We start from the raw sequence: 18,134 nt of genomic DNA, 5'->3' as shown, positions 1-18,134 counted from the left end.
ACATTGCCCCCCTATCCACCCTGTCATACGCCTTTTCCAAATTCATAAATGCCACAAAGACCTCTTTAGCCTTATCTAAATACTGTTCACTTATATGTTTCACTGTAAACACCTGGTCCACACACCCCCTACCTTTCTTTTTTTTTTTTTTATTATCACACTGGCCGATTCCCACCAAGGCAGGGTGGCCCGAAAAAGAAAAACTTTCACCATCATTCACTCCATCACTGTCTTGCCAGAAGGGTGCTTTACACTACAGTTTTTAAACTGCAACATTAACACCCCTCCTTCAGAGTGCAGGCACTGTACTTCCCATCTCCAGGACTCAAGTCCGGCCTGCCGGTTTCCCTGAATCCCTTCATAAATGTTACTTTGCTCACACTCCAACAGCACGTCAAGTACTAAAAACCATTTGTCTCCATTCACTCCTATCAAACACGCTCATGCATGCCTGCTGGAAGTCCAAGCCCCTCGCACACAAAACCTCCTTTACCCCCTCCCTCCAACCTTTCCTAGGCCGACCCCTACCCCGCCTTCCTTCCACTACAGACTGATACACTCTTGAAGTCATTCTGTTTCGCTCCATTCTCTCTACATGTCCGAACCACCTCAACAACCCTTCCTCAGCCCTCTGGACAACAGTTTTGGTAATCCCACACCTCCTCCTAACTTCCAAACTACGAATTCTCTGCATTATATTCACACCACACATTGCCCTCAGACATGACATCTCCACTGCCTCCAGCCTTCTCCTCGCTGCAACATTCATCACCCACGCTTCACACCCATATAAGAGCGTTGGTAAAACTATACTCTCATACATTCCCTTCTTTGCCTCCAAGGACAAAGTTCTTTGTCTCCACAGACTCCTAAGTGCACCACTCACTCTTTTTCCCTCATCAATTCTATGATTCACCTCATCTTTCATAGACCCATCCGCTGACACGTCCACTCCCAAATATCTGAATACGTTCACCTCCTCCATACTCTCTCCCTCCAATCTGATATTCAATCTTTCATCACCTAATCTTTTTGTTATCCTCATAACCTTACTCTTTCCTGTATTCACCTTTAATTTTCTTCTTTTGCACACCCTACCAAATTCATCCACCAATCTCTGCAACTTCTCTTCAGAATCTCCCAAGAGCACAGTGTCATCAGCAAAGAGCAGCTGTGACAACTCCCACTTTGTGTGTGATTCTTTATCTTTTAACTCCACGCCTCTTGCCAAGACCCTCGCATTTACTTCTCTTACAACCCCATCTATAAATATATTAAACAACCACGGTGACATCACACATCCTTGTCTAAGGCCTACTTTTACTGGGAAAAAATTTCCCTCTTTCCTACATACTCTAACTTGAGCCTCACTATCCTCGTAAAAACTCTTCACTGCTTTCAGTAACCTACCACCTACACCATACACTTGCAACATCTGCCACATTGCCCCCCTATCCACCCTGTCATATGCCTTTTCCAAATCCATAAATGCCACAAAGACCTCTTTAGCCTTATCTAAATACTGTTCACTTATATGTTTCACTGTAAACACCTGGTCCACACACCCCCTACCTTTCCTAAAGCCTCCTTGTTCATCTGCTATCCTATTCTCCGTCTTACTCTTAATTCTTTCAATTATAACTCTACCATACACTTTACCAGGTACACTCAACAGACTTATCCCCCTATAATTTTTGCACTCTCTTTTATCCCCTTTGCCTTTATACAAAGGAACTATGCATGCTCTCTGCCAATCCCTAGGTACCTTACCCTCTTCCATACATTTATTAAATAATTGCACCAACCACTCCAAAACTATATCCCCACCTGCTTTTAACATTTCTATCTTTATCCCATCAATCCCGGCTGCCTTACCCCCTTTCATTTTACCTACTGCCTCACGAACTTCCCCCACACTCACAACTGGCTCTTCCTCACTCCTACAAGATGTTATTCCTCCTTGCCCTATACACGAAATCACAGCTTCCCTATCTTCATCAACATTTAACAATTCCTCAAAATATTCCCTCCATCTTCCCAATACCTCTAACTCTCCATTTAATAACTCTCCTCTCCTATTTTTAACTGACAAATCCATTTGTTCTCTAGGCTTTCTTAACTTGTTAATCTCACTCCAAAACTTTTTCTTATTTTCAACAAAATTTGTTGATAACATCTCACCCACTCTCTCATTTGCTCTCTTTTTACATTGCTTCACCACTCTCTTAACCTCTCTCTTTTTCTCCATATACTCTTCCCTCCTTGCATCACTTCTACTTTGTAAAAACTTCTCATATGCTAACTTTTTCTCCCTTACTACTCTCTTTACATCATCATTCCACCAATCGCTCCTCTTCCCTCCTGCACCCACTTTCCTGTAACCACACTTCTGCTGAACACTCTAACACTACATTTTTAAACCTACCCCATACCTCTTCGACCCCATTGCCTATGCTCTCATTAGCCCATCTATCCTCCAATAGCTGTTTATATCTTACCCTAACTGCCTCCTCTTTTAGTTTATAAACCTTCACCTCTCTCTTCCCTGATGCTTCTATTCTCCTTGTATCCCATCTACCTTTTACTCTCAGTGTAGCTACAACTAGAAAGTGATCTGATATATCTGTGGCCCCTCTATAAACATGTACATCCTGAAGTCTACTCAACAGTCTTTTATCTACCAATACATAATCCAACAAACTACTGTCATTTCGCCCTACATCATATCTTGTATACTTATTTAACCTCTTTTTCTTAAAATATGTATTACCTATAACTAAACCCCTTTCTATACAAAGTTCAATCAAAGGGCTCCCATTATCATTTACACCTGGCACCCCAAACTTACCTACCACACCCTCTCTAAAAGTTTCTCCTACTTTAGCATTCAGGTCCCCTACCACAATTACTCTCTCACTTGGTTCAAAGGCTCCTATACATTCACTTAACATCTCCCAAAATCTCTCTCTCTCCTCTGCATTCCTCTCTTCTCCAGGTGCATACACGCTTATTATGACCACTTCTCGCATCCAACCTTTACTTTAATCCACATAATTCTTGAATTTACACATTCATATTCTCTTTTCTCCTTCCATAACTGATCATTTAACATTACTGCTACCCCTTCCTTTGCTCTAACTCTCTCAGATACTCCAGATTTAATCCCATTTATTTCCCCCCACTGAAACTCTCCTACCCCCTTCAGCTTTGTTTCGCTTAGGGCCAGGACATCCAACTTCTTTTCATTCATAACATCAGCAATAATCTATTTCTTGTCATCCACACTACATCCATGCACATTTAAGCATCCCAGTTTTATAAAGTTTTTCTTCTTCTCTTTTTTAGTAAATGTATACAGTAGAAGGGGTTACTAGCCCATTGCTCCCGGCATTTTAGTCGCCTCATACGACACGCATGGCTTACGGAGGAAAGATTCTTTTCCACTTCCCCATGGACAATAGAAGAAATAAAAAAGAACAAGAGCTATTTAGAAAAAGGAGAAAAACCTAGATGTATGTATATATATATATGCATGTGCGTGTCTGTGAAGTGTGACCAAAGTGTAAGTAGGAGTAGCAAGATATCCCTGTTATCTAGCGTGTTTATGAGACAGAAAAAGAAACCAGCAATCCTACCATCATGCAAAACAGTTACAGGTTTTTGTTTCACAGTCATCTGGCAGGACGGTAGTACTTCCCTGGGTGGTTGCTGTCTACCAACCTACTACCTTTCATGGTCTTAAAATAAAATTTGTGCAGCTGCTTCATTTCAAAAAATTTAAGGAAAGTGAATTATGAGTTTTGAAAAGTGGATAACAGTGGGCAACTTGAGGTACTCTTTTTTAGTAGGAATTTATGCAACTCTCTTTATTTTTATACTCATTAGATAGAAAGGTTAAAAAATGATGAATAAACAATCATCAAATGAAGACCACATGCCATTCTCTTATATTGAATGTTAAGTAAGGTAATGTGCCATATGTTTAATTTTATTTAAAAATTAAGGGAATTATCATAGATCAATCTGTATTATGGTATAAGTCAGACCGAAACGTTATAAATTGTATGATAAAAGTCGCAAAGCTATAACCAAAACAGTTTGTAATTAACCCACAAGTTGGAAAGGAAACTTTAGATAACCTTCTGGTCCGTCTTGAACCAAAATGTCGTTAATGTTTCTTCTCCAGATTGTGGGTTAATGGTGAAATAAGTTGTAGTTACAATATAACATAAGATAAGATCTTTTTTTCAACAAACCGGTCATATCCCACTGAGGCAGGGTGGCCAAAAAAGAAACATGTAAGTCTCTTTTTAACTTTAGTAATATATACAGGAGAAGGGGTTACTAGCCCCTTGCTCCCAGCATGTTAGTCACCTCTTATGACACGCATGGATAAGATAAGATATTTCATGAATATCTGATATCATGATGGTGAAAGTTTTTTTATTTTGGGGGGAGGGGGGTCACCCTGCCCAGGTGGCAGATGGCCAGCATGATAAAAAATATCTGATAAAGAATATCATTGTTACAGTAATTTCACATAAGTTTGTTAGTTTATTATATCCTGGTTGTATCCCAGGAACCAAGCCAAAACTTTCCCGAGTCAAAATTAAGACACTCCCTGATACAATGCTCGACTAGTAACAAACATGTTAGTATGGAAGGATGATATATTGTGTACACTGACTAAAAAATACCACGTGAGAAACTTATGGTATACAGGTAAGCCAGGGTAATAGTTTTGATATCTTGAGTCTAAAATCACATGTTTAAAACGATGAACACTCTGGTTTGTTTTTTCGACCAGTTACATTTAGCAATACAGTAATATACTTTACAGTTGCTTGATTTGGTATGTTTCTTGAAATAGTATTGTAAGAGATGTTTTTTAAGATGTTTATTTTTTCTAGTATGACTGCATATTGCATCTTTAGCAAAGATGAATTTCTATTATAGAATAGGGATTATATATTCTGAATATTTTCAACAAATTTTGTTTTAAATGTAATATGTCTTAACTTTACTCTCTTGTGAATTATATTAATAGAATATCCATTCACAGTAAAAAATTTTGCCCAATGCAAACTTACAGGCCGTCATCCATTTTGGATAACGAGGTTTCTCATGATTGAACTGTGTACTGGGCAATGGTTTCATTAACAATTTATTTCCTAATCATAAATTCATAATAAAAAAAATCTTCAAGGCTTGAACCAAAGTTCCTAGTTGTACAAGTAGCTTGAGTAGCCTTTACCAGAGAATATTTGATATTTCCTTATATGATATTTCGTCATAGTACAGCAGTAAATGGGGTGGCTCTTTCATGTAAAATAACGCATTGTAGGGACAACCCTTAATTTACAGACACCTGAACTGTGAACATTCGCATTTAGGAAAATGACATTTAGAAACTGTTAAGGATTTATAAATGCTGATCCACAGTTATGAATACAAGTTCAGGATTTTGTCCCTTGTTTTCAAATCAGTTCACCCAGCGGATGTCTTGCATTTCCGAAGTTCCTTATATCAAGGGTTTACTGTAATTCAGATCTTATTTTTTACAGTATAACATAGAAGTTTCAGATCAGCCAGACTGATATCAGACTATGTGGGCTTATGGGCTGCTAGCAGCAACCAATTGGTTAATTAGGGAATCAACAAGGAAACCTGTCCTAAGGCTGGGCTGCGAGGGTAGTAGAATCTTCAATATCAGTCACAGGTATGACACTCGCAACAGAAAAGACGTTACGATGGCCTTTGAGCTTAATTTGCAGATCCACTTTTACAGAAATTTTGCTCTAGGTAATCATAAGATATCAAATCAGCCAGGCTGTGAGGCCTGTTAAAGGACTATGTAAAGCAGAAGCCTCTTAAATATTGTGAAATCTGGCAGGATTCCTGATACCTTCTGTTTTATTGATATGCAAGGTGACAAGTAAATCTCATAGACTTCTACTTACACTCATTTTACACCTATCTTTACCTTCCTGTGGGCTTTATACTTCTTATTCTTATATTTCCTTTCCAACTGAGGAGGCCTAGTCTGAGATTCAGCCACAGGGTAAATGGTCCCAGAACCATTAATAGATATTAACAGATGCAATAAGATCACAGTAAACAGGTGATAACACAGTATACAGAACAGCCACTGTGAAAAATCATGAAAGCACTTGGAAGTTCACTATTTTTTTCCAGTGGCTGGTCTGCATATTAACAGATGTAACAGCTTCTCTGATACCTTAATTACATATACAGTGGACCCCCGCATAACGACCACCTCCGAATGCAACCAATTATGTAAGTGTATTTATGTAAGTGCGTTTGTACATGTATGTTTGGGGGTCTGAAATGGACTAATCTAATTCACAATATTCCTTATGGGAACAAATTCGGTCAGTACTGGCACCTGAACATACTTCTGGAGTGAAAAAATATCGTTAACCGGGGGTCCACTGTATATAGATTGGTACTAGTCAGGGTTGTTGAAAGAACTGTAGACAGAACAAAAAATGTAGCAGCTGTGTTGCTAATAGACAATAACCACTTTACTCGCACTATGATAGAAAAGCACTTAGTTGATTAAGTGATTGAGAAGGGACAAGAGCTAGAATTAGTTATAGGATGCTGGTCACATTGGAGTTTCTCCATGTGAACTCGTGATTGGGTTGCAGTTGTGGCTGTCATGAACCTGCCCAGGACTCGTTGGAAAAATCTTGTAACTCTCTGTGATGCGATGGACAAGTGATGGGCTGGTAATCCCAGATCGTGGGTTTCGATGCCAATTACTCCATTGAATTTAGTCGATTAAGGCTGATTGGTCTGAAACCTCCAGTACAGCATATAGACTTATGAGTCATTATTTTTAAGGATATTTTGTTTTATTAAGTTTTACACTATTGTTTGAGATATATTTAATATTGTTTTGTATTTGAAAGTTTAATCTTTTTTTTCTAGAATGTAAGTTTTTTTTGTTTTTCATTGGTATCATTTAAAGATGAGCACAGATATTTATTAACTTACTTCAACTTACATAAACACACAAGAAGAGGTACTAAAATTTTCTTTAACTAAATACTGAAGATGGGACACAAGCTTAACTCTGCTTCTGTAGCTGCAAATAGGTAATCACACACTTAGTGAATAAAATAGTAGACATTGGTATCTTAAATTTTCTTTGTTTAATTGAGAAAGTTTAGGCAGTGTTCTTAATAATTGTTGTATTCACTCATTGGAGGAAATAGTATCTTAGGGCACACTTGGGGAGTGTTTTCATGCCAGGGTGGCTGGGGACATTTAGATTCACATAGTGATACCCATGTGTTTGCTATACAGGATGACCTGTATATGTCCCATTTCTGTTTGGCTGAAAGTTGGGCCTACCTCTGGAGGTGTGACCCATTCGTGGGTAACATGACTCATGAAATCATAATGACACGATTGCAAACAAACCATACCATGGGTGGGGATGAACCCATGATCAGAGAGTCGGTCTGGAGTTTTATGAGTCTCTGATCGCGGGTTCTGTCCCCACTCGTGGTATTTTTTTTTTTTTTAGTGGATAACGTGCTTCTTTGGTAGGTGAGCAGAGGTCAAACAGGAGGCTCTGACTCATTTGCCTGGTCATGTACCATTTCATTGTGATGTACCCAAATAGATGTTTTGGTCTGAAGTTGGACCAAAATGTTATTATAAGCTTCATTCTCCTATGTGCAAGTTCTTTGTGTATTGTTCCAGTCATGGTATTGTGCCTTTATATTCTCCATTGTGATGTGATATTGGGTTAAATGCTGTTTTGTTTGTATATTTGCTGTCCAAGGTTGCAGTTTGAGTTGGGTGGTGCTTAGTCTGTTGTCAGTTTGTAGTGCAACAGTGTACAGTGGACCCCCGGTTTACGATCAGCTCCCAATGCGACTAATTATGTAAGTGTATTTATGTAAGTGCGTTTGTACGTGTATGTTTGGGGGTCTGAAATGGACTAATCTAATTCACAATATTCCTTATGGGAACAAATTCGTTCAGTAATGGCACCTGAACATACTTCTGGAATGAAATAATATCGTAAACCGGGGGTCCACTGTACTTGGTAAGGGTCATGCAGGCATAAGAGAGCTTGCTTCATTTTGACACCGAAGCTCCTCCCAGACCTTTCGGTGCTTGCATATATCTGTTAATTTCTCCTTGGATCCTTGGTGGTTCTAGTGCCTATTATTGTTGAGATTTATGATAGTTGGAGAGATAAACAGATGAAATTATATTTTTTGTTGATGATTCTTTGTACTTTACAGTATTGTGGTGCATTGTCATTATGTGCATTCATATACGTTAAGGTTTTATATCCTGATTTGGTTTCCAGTATTTTTGGCTTCCATACATCTTGAGTTATGTCTGGATGACTCAGTTCAGAGTGCAGTCATCAGCCCACCTGGAGAAGGGTCACTCATACTGATGTCCTCTCCAAACTCCAGATAGTGGCTGTCACATTTATTCTTAGTCACTGTTCTTAACTCATTTCACACTACAGAACTGTTATCCTTCCTCAAACTGGATACTGTACTGATGACATCCCATCACCAGTTTCAGGGGACCTTTCCCCTCTTCAAAAGTGTGTGTGATGTGTAACTATTTTAACTCTCATCAGAAATCCGAGATCAAGATTTGATATAAGTATGTACTTGAATAAAAGGCACTTAATCACTGTGGTGTAGAAAGTAGCTACTGTATATAAAGTATACAGTAGTATGGTTTCTTATCATCAAATAAGCTTAGCCATTTTGTTCATTCTTATTAATGGCAATAGCCTGACCATTTTCTTGTGTTGTTTTACCAAAATGCCTTAAATGGCTGGTAAAATTGATAGCCAAATAAACACTTTAAATTTATAAAGAATAAAAGTCACAGTACCTCGGCTGGAATAATTCACAACTAAACTGCAAATGGGAGATAATGAAAATTGAGAATAAAAAGTCATAATGCCACTGTGGCTGTAACAAATCACAAATAACCCACAGTTATCTATGACAAAGCTTTCTCTATAAGTGCAGGTTTTTAATGATAGTCTAAACCTTTAGACAAAAGGACAGTTAATCTTTGTGGTGTAGAAAGTAGTTATAAGGCCTGGTGATGGACCGGGCCGCAGGGGCGTTGACCCCCGAAACACCCTCTATGTATGTTTGTGTACATCCTGGATCATTATGAAGTCTCAGTCTGACACTTCGTTTTTCTTAGTCTTGCTAGCTTTATAATGCTCATGTTAGTCTACCATATATATATGTATTCTTATATATGTACGTACATATATAAATTTTCCTCTAAAAATTATTCTGCATTCTTTATATTTTATTTTATTTATTATCACACTGGCCGATTCCCACCAAGGCAGGGTGGCCCGAAAAAGAAAAACTTTCACCATCATTCACTCCATCACTGTCTTGCCAGAAGGGTGCTTTACACTACAGTTTTTAAACTGCAACATTAACACCCCTCCTTCAGAGTGCAGGCACTGTACTTCCCATCTCCAGGACTCAAGTCCGGCCTGCCGGTTTCCCTGAATCCCTTCATAAATGTTACTTTGCTCACACTCCAACAGCATGTCAAGTATTAAAAACCATTTGTCTCCATTCACTCCTATCAAACACGCTCACGCATGCCTGCTGGAAGTCCAAGCCCCTCGCACACAAAACCTCCTTTACCCCCTCCCTCCAACCTTTCCTAGGCTGACCCCTACCCTGCCTTCCTTCCACTACAGACTGATACACTCTTGAAGTCATTCTGTTTCGCTCCATTCTCTCTGCATGTCCGAACCACCTCAACAACCCTTCCTCAGCCCTCTGGACAACAGTTTTGGTAATCCCGCACCTCCTCCTAACTTCCAAACTACGAATTCTCTGCATTATATTCACACCACACATTGCCCTCAGACATGACATCTCCACTGCCTCCAGCCTTCTCCTCGCTGCAACATTCATCACCCATGCTTCACACCCATATAAGAGTGTTGGTAAAACTATACTCTCATACATTCCCCTCTTTGCCTCCAAGGACAAAGTTCTTTGTCTCCACAGACTCCTAAGTGCACCACCCACTCTTTTTCCCTCATCAATTCAGTGATTCACCTCATCTTTCATAGACCCATCCGCTGACACGTCCACTCCCAAATATCTGAATACGTTCACCTCCTCCATACTCTCTCCCTCCAATCTGATATCCAATCTTTCATCACCTAATCTTTTTGTTATCCTCATAACCTTACTCTTTCCTGTATTCACCTTTAATTTTCTTCTTTTGCACACCCTACCAAATTCATCCACCAATCTCTGCAACTTCTCTTCAGAATCTCCCAAGAGCACAGTGTCATCAGCAAAGAGCAGCTGTGACAACTCCCACTTTGTGTGTGATTCTTTATCTTTTAACTCCACGCCTCTTGCCAAGACCCTCGCATTTACTTCTCTTACAACCCCATCTATAAATATATTAAACAACCACAGTGACATCACACATCCTTGTCTAAGTCCTACTTTTACTGGGAAAAAATTTCCCTCTTTCCTACATACTCTAACTTGAGCCTCACTATCCTCGTAAAAACTCTTCACTGCTTTCAGTAACCTACCTCCTACACCATACACCTGCAACATCTGCCACATTGCCCCCCTATCCACCCTGTCATACGCCTTTTCCAAATCCATAAATGCCACAAAGACCTCTTTAGCCTTATCTAAATACTGTTCACTTATATGTTTCACTGTAAACACCTGGTCCACACACCCCCTACCTTTCCTAAAGCCTCCTTGTTCATCTGCTATCCTATTCTCCGTCTTACTCTTAATTCTTTCAATTATAACTCTACCATACACTTTATCCCCCTATAATTTTTGCACTCTCTTTTATCCCCTTTGCCTTTATAATCTGGAACTATGCACTTTTTAATCTTTCAAAATACATAAGTGCCTTCAATAGTATAGCAAACATAATTTTTCTTTTTCACAAATTAGACTTTTAAGTTGTAGTTTCTATGACAGCACACTGTACAGGTGTTAATATAACCAAACCTTCGTTGATATACAGACTAGTCTAGTTATTGCAAGACAATGAGGTTCCTACTCCGTACATTGTGATGGCAGTCATTATGCTACCTAGCCATGACAACTGCATACAAATACTCAAAAATTACAAGCATAGATATGGTATATAAATGGTACATTAGGTTGGTGCATAGGTGTAGTACATTGGTACATAAATGTGGTATATAGTTTGGTGAACAGGTGCGGCATATCAGTACATAAGTGTGATAAATAGGTGTTAAACATAAGTGTGGTACGTATGTGTGATATATAGGCGTGGTAAATAGGTATATATGTGTGGTATGTAGGTGCAGTGCATAGGTGTGTATAAGATATGATATTGTTACAAGTCCCATGTTATGCTGAGCATTTCAGTAAGACTTACACTAATACAAGAAATTAGCTCCAAGCATTCAAAGATGCAACAAGAATAAGAGAAACAATTGATGGAATAGGCAGCTGATTGAAGCTTCAACAACTAGATGTTAAGGGCAGTTGCATATTGTAGATAATCTCAGCTAAGATTTTAAGGTGGGCACATTGATTTTAAGTAGTCTAAGTACAAAGACCATGCCTCTGGGGGCAAGTGTGAAACCAAGCACTTTGTAGATAGGTAAAGTTGAACTGGGTAAAAGTTTTTAAGGAAATGAAATAAAATAGGACCCCCATGTATTTGGGGGATAAGTTTCAAGGACCTGCTGCGGATACTGAAACCGTGGATAGTAGCAAACCCTATATATGAGTCCTATGCATACCTATTATAAACTTTAATTGATAAATCATGCACAATAAGTGGAGAATTATTCCTTTTTCACTGGTGGGAAGCACTTCACAACTTAACTTAGGCTTTGAAAAACTGCCAGCTTCTCTACCTTTGCAATTTGGGGCCATTATTATGCAAAATTAAGAGGTATTTTTGGGCCAGAGTAAACTGTGGATAACTGAAACCACAGATACCAAATCAGTGGATACAGAGGTTCTACTGTATACAATGCATAGAGTTTTGTGGGACTTATTCATTTTTATCTACTACTGATTTACCATTTGGTATGTAATGCTGTACTGTGTTACATTTCCCAGTTATTTTTCAATACTGTAATCTTGTAGTTTGTAAATGTGTTCTCACCCTTGTTTTGTAGGGGCTAATTCACAGTAAGCACTAAACTCATGTGGGCCATTCAGCACAAGATGTGGTGGAGGCTTGTTCCTCTGTCATATGTGTGCCAGACAGATGCTCTTCCTCTTTATACTCACTTTGATGTCAAGCTCTGGCACTTGGACCCCATCTCTTAACCAGATGCCAACCTAATTGATAAGAGAGAGAGAGAGAGAGATATGTCTCCCTAATCACTTAAATCTTGTTAGACTTACTTTTAAATTTATGTGTGAAATTTGAATTAAGTTGGTAATGTACATGTATTACTTTGTGTAACTCAAATCTCAGATGGAAACAGAGGTGAGGTAGCAGATTACAAAGGCTGTAGATTTATGTGATTTTCCTCAAAGGGAAATGCCATGAATTAGTGACAATGGTGTGATATTACTGTGTCAGGAGCAGCAAGCTTGTGATTTGTCAGGATTGGCCTAGCCATGGTGAACTGTATCTGCAAGTCCACTCTTTGTCATAGCCCTGTTTTAGAAGACCTTTTGCTTAGGTTAGATATCTTTTTGCTCTTAACCAATTAACTCTTATAGAATTTCAGTGTTAGCATATCATTAAGCTGCCTGCTATTCCTGTCAAGTCAGTATTGTATGTATTGAAGGTGGGATTCCACAAGCATAACACTGATCCTGTTAATAAAAATAGGTTATTACACACCCATGTTGAACACATTGTGGAGTGATGTTCAAATAGAGATAATTCAGCCACACTGAGGATATCAATGGACTCTCAACAAAGAGAATCAGGGCCAGGAGCTACAAATTGGCCCCTCAACCACAGATAGGTGAGTACAACACACATAATACCACCCAGTTATTGGACACAGGTATGTCTCATCTGTTTGTCTGGGCAACTCTCGTATCATCCATAGTGGGCAACACTTCGGTATCTGTATTTTAGAAATGTTTCACCACACCATGGCTTCATCAGTCCAATACAAAGGGGAATGGTGAAGATCAGGAGTTTGAGGTAATCAGTTCAAAGTGTTGCACATGTGTCTGATTTATCAACTTGTCGGTTCTCTGAACCATTTATCCATCATCCATAGTGCCATACCAGTACAATAAGTAGTATGACAGTTAATCATTTAATTTTAAATTTTGCAAGAGTTAAATTTAATATTATATATTAATGTGATAGATTTTTGCATATTAAGTGCTGTGAGATTTTATGGTATATTTTTGGATTAAAAAATACTGTATTTTATTTTTCTGTCTACTGAAGTATACTATTATTATTGTAATTATGGGGAAACACTAAACTTGTAGGGGTCATACAGTGCCTGGGGAATGGGTGGTAATAAAGTTTGATGCAAGGAAGGTGAAAGTAGATCCAGATTCATGGATCAAAAGCCCTTCATTATCATCAAGGCCTCTTCTTGTGAGCATGTCATCAGGCAGACCCAGGTTCGAGTCCACTTGATGCATTTGCAGATTTTGTACCCCATACAAAAGGGTTCCCCTTATGCTGGTAAAGGGACCCTAAACTATGGAATTTGAGCTATCCTTTTCCTTGGATCAAAGCTAATTACTTCCCATTGCCCAGGAGCTGTATATGACCCCTTGAAGGTAAGGCGTGTGTTTACAGTAAGAGATGTTGGTCTTGTTTCTTAAGATTCGTACCTGTTAAATCTGTGTCGCTACGACTCACAAAATCATATTAGCATGATTACAAACAAATCACACAACGGGTAGAGTTCAAACCTACGGCATGGGGCTAACCTGTGAGTTTTAGGACATCCCTGCCATGGGGTCTAGCCATTCTGCAAACTGTGTCACTATGTTTACATGTTCGCTAAACTCTAAGATGTTTACAAATGTTACAAAGTTCCTCAAAAGTTCCATAATTAATCTGGTCACAATTAAACTTTTGTCACTCTAGGATAGTTAAGTAGATGCATTTTTTTATCTGCAAGATGTTGGTTGCGATTTCAATTAATTGGAAGCTAAAGTGTCAAAATCTTTGTTAAATAAGACTTTTTCTTATATTTTTAAGCGAGTGTTGTAATAGGGAATTAAATTTGGAAAAATATTTCCTGTACAGTGTTGTACATAAATTGCAATTAGTATGTACTGTTTATTGGATCCAAACGAGTGCCAACAATAGTGAACAAAAGACGCACTTTATGGAACAAGTTTTAGCTGAGACAGTCATTTGCTCTATTCAGAGCTTTTATCAATTTGTCTCACTCTGTTTAGAGCTTTATTAAGCCATATTTCACTCTGGGTAGAATGTTTTCAAGCCTTGTTTCACTCTGTGGACAACTTTACTAAATCATGCTTTGGTGTGTGTCAAGCTCTATCAAGTCATATTTTGCTGGGTCTTTCTTTATCAAGTCATGTTTTGCTCACTAGAGCTTTATCAAGTTATGTTTCAATCAGATAGAGCTTTATTAAGTCACATTTTGCTTGCTAGAGCTTTATCAAGTTATGTTTCAATCGGGTAGAGCTTTATCAAGTCACATTTTGCTGGCTAGAGCTTTATCAAGTGGTGTTTCAATCTGGGTAGAGCTTTATCAAGTGGTGTTTCAATCTGGGTAGAGCTTTATCAAGTCACATTTTGCTGGCTAGAGCTTTATCAAGTGGTGTTTCAATCTGGCTAGAGCTTTATCAAGTGGTGTTTCAATCTGGGTAGAGCTTTATCAAGTGGTGTTTCAATCTGGCTAGAGCTTTATCAAGTGGTGTTTCAATCTGGGTAGAGCTTTATCAAGTGGTGTTTCAATCTGGCTAGAGCTTTATCAAGTGGTGTTTCAATCTGGGTAGAGCTTTATCAAGTCATGTATTTCTTTGTGTCAAGCATTTTCATGTTTCACTCTGTGTGCAGCTTTATCAGGTATGCTTTACACTGTGTAGAGCTTTATCATCACAAATAAGCTTCACACAGAGTGAAGCATTGTCCCAATAAAAGATTGTTCCACAACGTGTCTCTTTTGTTTCTTTGTCTAGTAATTCTTTTGTTACATGAATTGTGTTCAGAGGAAATGTATGTACCAATGGTTACTGTGTAATGATTGTATAGTGTGTTGATGTATCAAGAAGTACATTACTACAGTGTTAGTAGGTCACTAATGATTGTTATATATGTATTGATGTACTGAGAGTACAGAGTGTACATTGCTGCAGTGTTAGTAGGTCACTAATGATTGTTACATATGTATTGATGTACTGAGAGTACAGAGTGTACATTGCTGCAGTGTTAGTAGGTCACTAATGATTGTTACATATGTATTGATGTACTGAGAGTACAGAGTGTACATTGCTGCAGTGTTAGTAGGTCACTAATGATTGTTACATATGTATTGATGTACTGAGAGTACATTACTACAGAGCATTATTACAAAGTCATACACTTTGTTTTGCGTGTTGATGTACGTACTCAGAATAGATTCATGTACAGCATTTTTAGGTCACATTGCATTTGATTTATAAATAATAAATGCATTTAATTGAATTTTTTTCAAAATTGTATTTTCTCAATGATTATTATTATTATTATTATTAATGATTATATTTTCAAAAAAGTGCTAAACCTCTCTTGAGTTATTCAGTATTTTCTGATTTGTATAAATTTCGTCAGTAGTATACATGTTACGCAAATGCTTTGCAACTCATATAGATTGCCTTTTTTGTGAATATAATAGTAATACATTGGTTAGTTGACAAACATTTTTATTGTATGTTATCCTGTTGTTATGTACGGTATATTATCTTTTATTTTTTATTATCCTGTTTTTATATACAGTATATTATCCTTTATATTATCCTGTTCTTTGTATAAGTATCTTATATTTTTTTAACTTCATGATCTGCTCTCGCCAAAACAGGGTAATCCAAAGAAGAAATTGCCTTCATCATCGTTAATTCAATCACTGTCTTGCCAGAAGTGTTCTTACATTGCAATTTAGATTAGCCTCCAACTGCAGCATCCCCACTGTATAAAAATAAAAGTGCAGGCACTGTTATTTTTCCCTCCAGGACTCAAGCCCTTCTAACCAATTCCCTTGAATCCCTTCAGAAATTTTACCTTGCTCAAACTCCGACAGCAGGTTAGGTCACAAAAACCACTTGCCTCTAATGCTGTAACAGAGTGTAGAGAATCTCAGAGCATAGGAATTAGAACACAATGTGGGATCACCCAGGGTATAACTCAAAGAGCTGAGGAGAGGTTACTGAGTGGTTTGGTCGCTCATAAAGGATGAAGCAAAATAGAAAGACCAAGAAGGGTGAAACTGGAGGGTGTTTTGGGGGTTAACGCCCCTGTGGCCCAGTCCATGACCAGGCCTCATGGTGGATCAGGGCCTGATCAGCCAGGCTGTTGATCAGGCCCTGATCCATCATGTGTATAAATTTGTGGTGGGAGGGGTAGGGGTCATCCCAAGTTGATTGTAAATGAGTATTTAAATGCTTTGGTACAAATCTGTACTAGAAATGTATTTCAGGCATTTCCATTAAGTAGCACCCCTAAGCAGTGATGCTAAAAATGCTCTTTCATCTATTTATCATTATATTCACAGGATACGGTAGACCTGTGACAGTCGGAATAGATTGGAGGGAAGAAGTGAAGGAGGTTTTGAGTGCTAGGGGCTTGAGCATCTAGCAGGCTTGTGTGAGCATGGAGCCATGTGCTTGTTATGACTTGACAAGCTTTGGGATAATGAGAAAAGTATTAGTTATAAAGGCTTAAAGGAAATTGGTTAGCTAGACTTGAGTCATGGAGGTGGGAAATACAGTACCTGAGCTCGGCAGTAGAGGTGAGCATGTTATAGTCTAAGGGTTATTTGAATTGTATATCTGCTCACTTCTGGCAAGACCATATTGAATGAATGATGGTGAATGTGTTTCCTTTTTCTTAGGTCACCCTACACCAGTATGAGACGGCAAGTGTATTAATAAAAACCAATTAAGAATAATAAAACTATGAACTCTATATGTGTGATCTTGTGTTGCTATTATTCTGTCAACCCGCTAATAATGTTGCTGTTATTATCAGAGAAAGCACTAAACCTGTAGGGGTTATGCAGTTCTTGCAGAATGAGAAGCACCAGTAATTAATTTGCTCTAAAGAAAGGGAGGATAGCTCAAATTCCTTATGATTATTATTATTAAGTATTATAGTCTTAACCCAGCACTTAACCCGTAAGGGTCATACTGCACTGCATCAAATTCTTTACATCAAGAGCCCTTCAATATTTTCGTCATTATTGCAGTCGGAACCAGGCGCTAAACCAACACGGGTTATACAGCACACGCCGTTCCGTAGCATCAGTGAATTTCTTCTCTTTGCTTTTGAAGAGTTCCGTCTCTGTCTAATTATTTTTAGCCAGGTCTATATATTATTTGATTTCAATAGGTGATCATTTGCCATATTCTCTCCTAGACTGTAGTAAGTAGAAGATCAATTATGAAAGAATGGATGTTTTAAATCTATTTTTCCTGCAGTCATGCCTTTGATAGCAGCCATGTTGCAGTAGGGAAGGAGGATTGTGTTGTTTCAGTGGACCAGAAGGATTGGTTGTGTCAGTGGACCAGAAGGAGGATTGTGTTGCCTCAGTGGACCAGAAGGATTGGTTGTGTCTGTGGACCAGAAGGAGGATTGTGTTGCTTCAGTGGACCAGAAGGATTGGTTGTGTCTGTGGACCAGAACCCCTCAAGGAAGGTTCCTTGATGTTGGTGAGGGGCTCTTGATTTAGGGAATTGGATCTGTGCTCCAGTTCCCCGAATTAAGCCTCAATGCCTTCCACATCCTCCCCCCAGGCGCTGTATAATCCTCCGGGTTTAGCGCTTCCCCCTTGATTATAATAATAATAATAATGTGGACCAGAAGGAGGATTGTGTTGCCTCAGTGGACCAGAAGGATTGGTTGTGTCAGTGGACCAGGAGGAGGATTATGTTGCTTCAGTGGACCAGGAGGAGGAT

The sequence above is a fragment of the Cherax quadricarinatus genome, chromosome 91 (assembly GCF_038502225.1).
Source record: "Cherax quadricarinatus isolate ZL_2023a chromosome 91, ASM3850222v1, whole genome shotgun sequence".
NCBI lineage: Eukaryota > Metazoa > Arthropoda > Malacostraca > Decapoda > Parastacidae > Cherax > Cherax quadricarinatus.
This window is presented reverse-complemented; position numbering follows the sequence as displayed.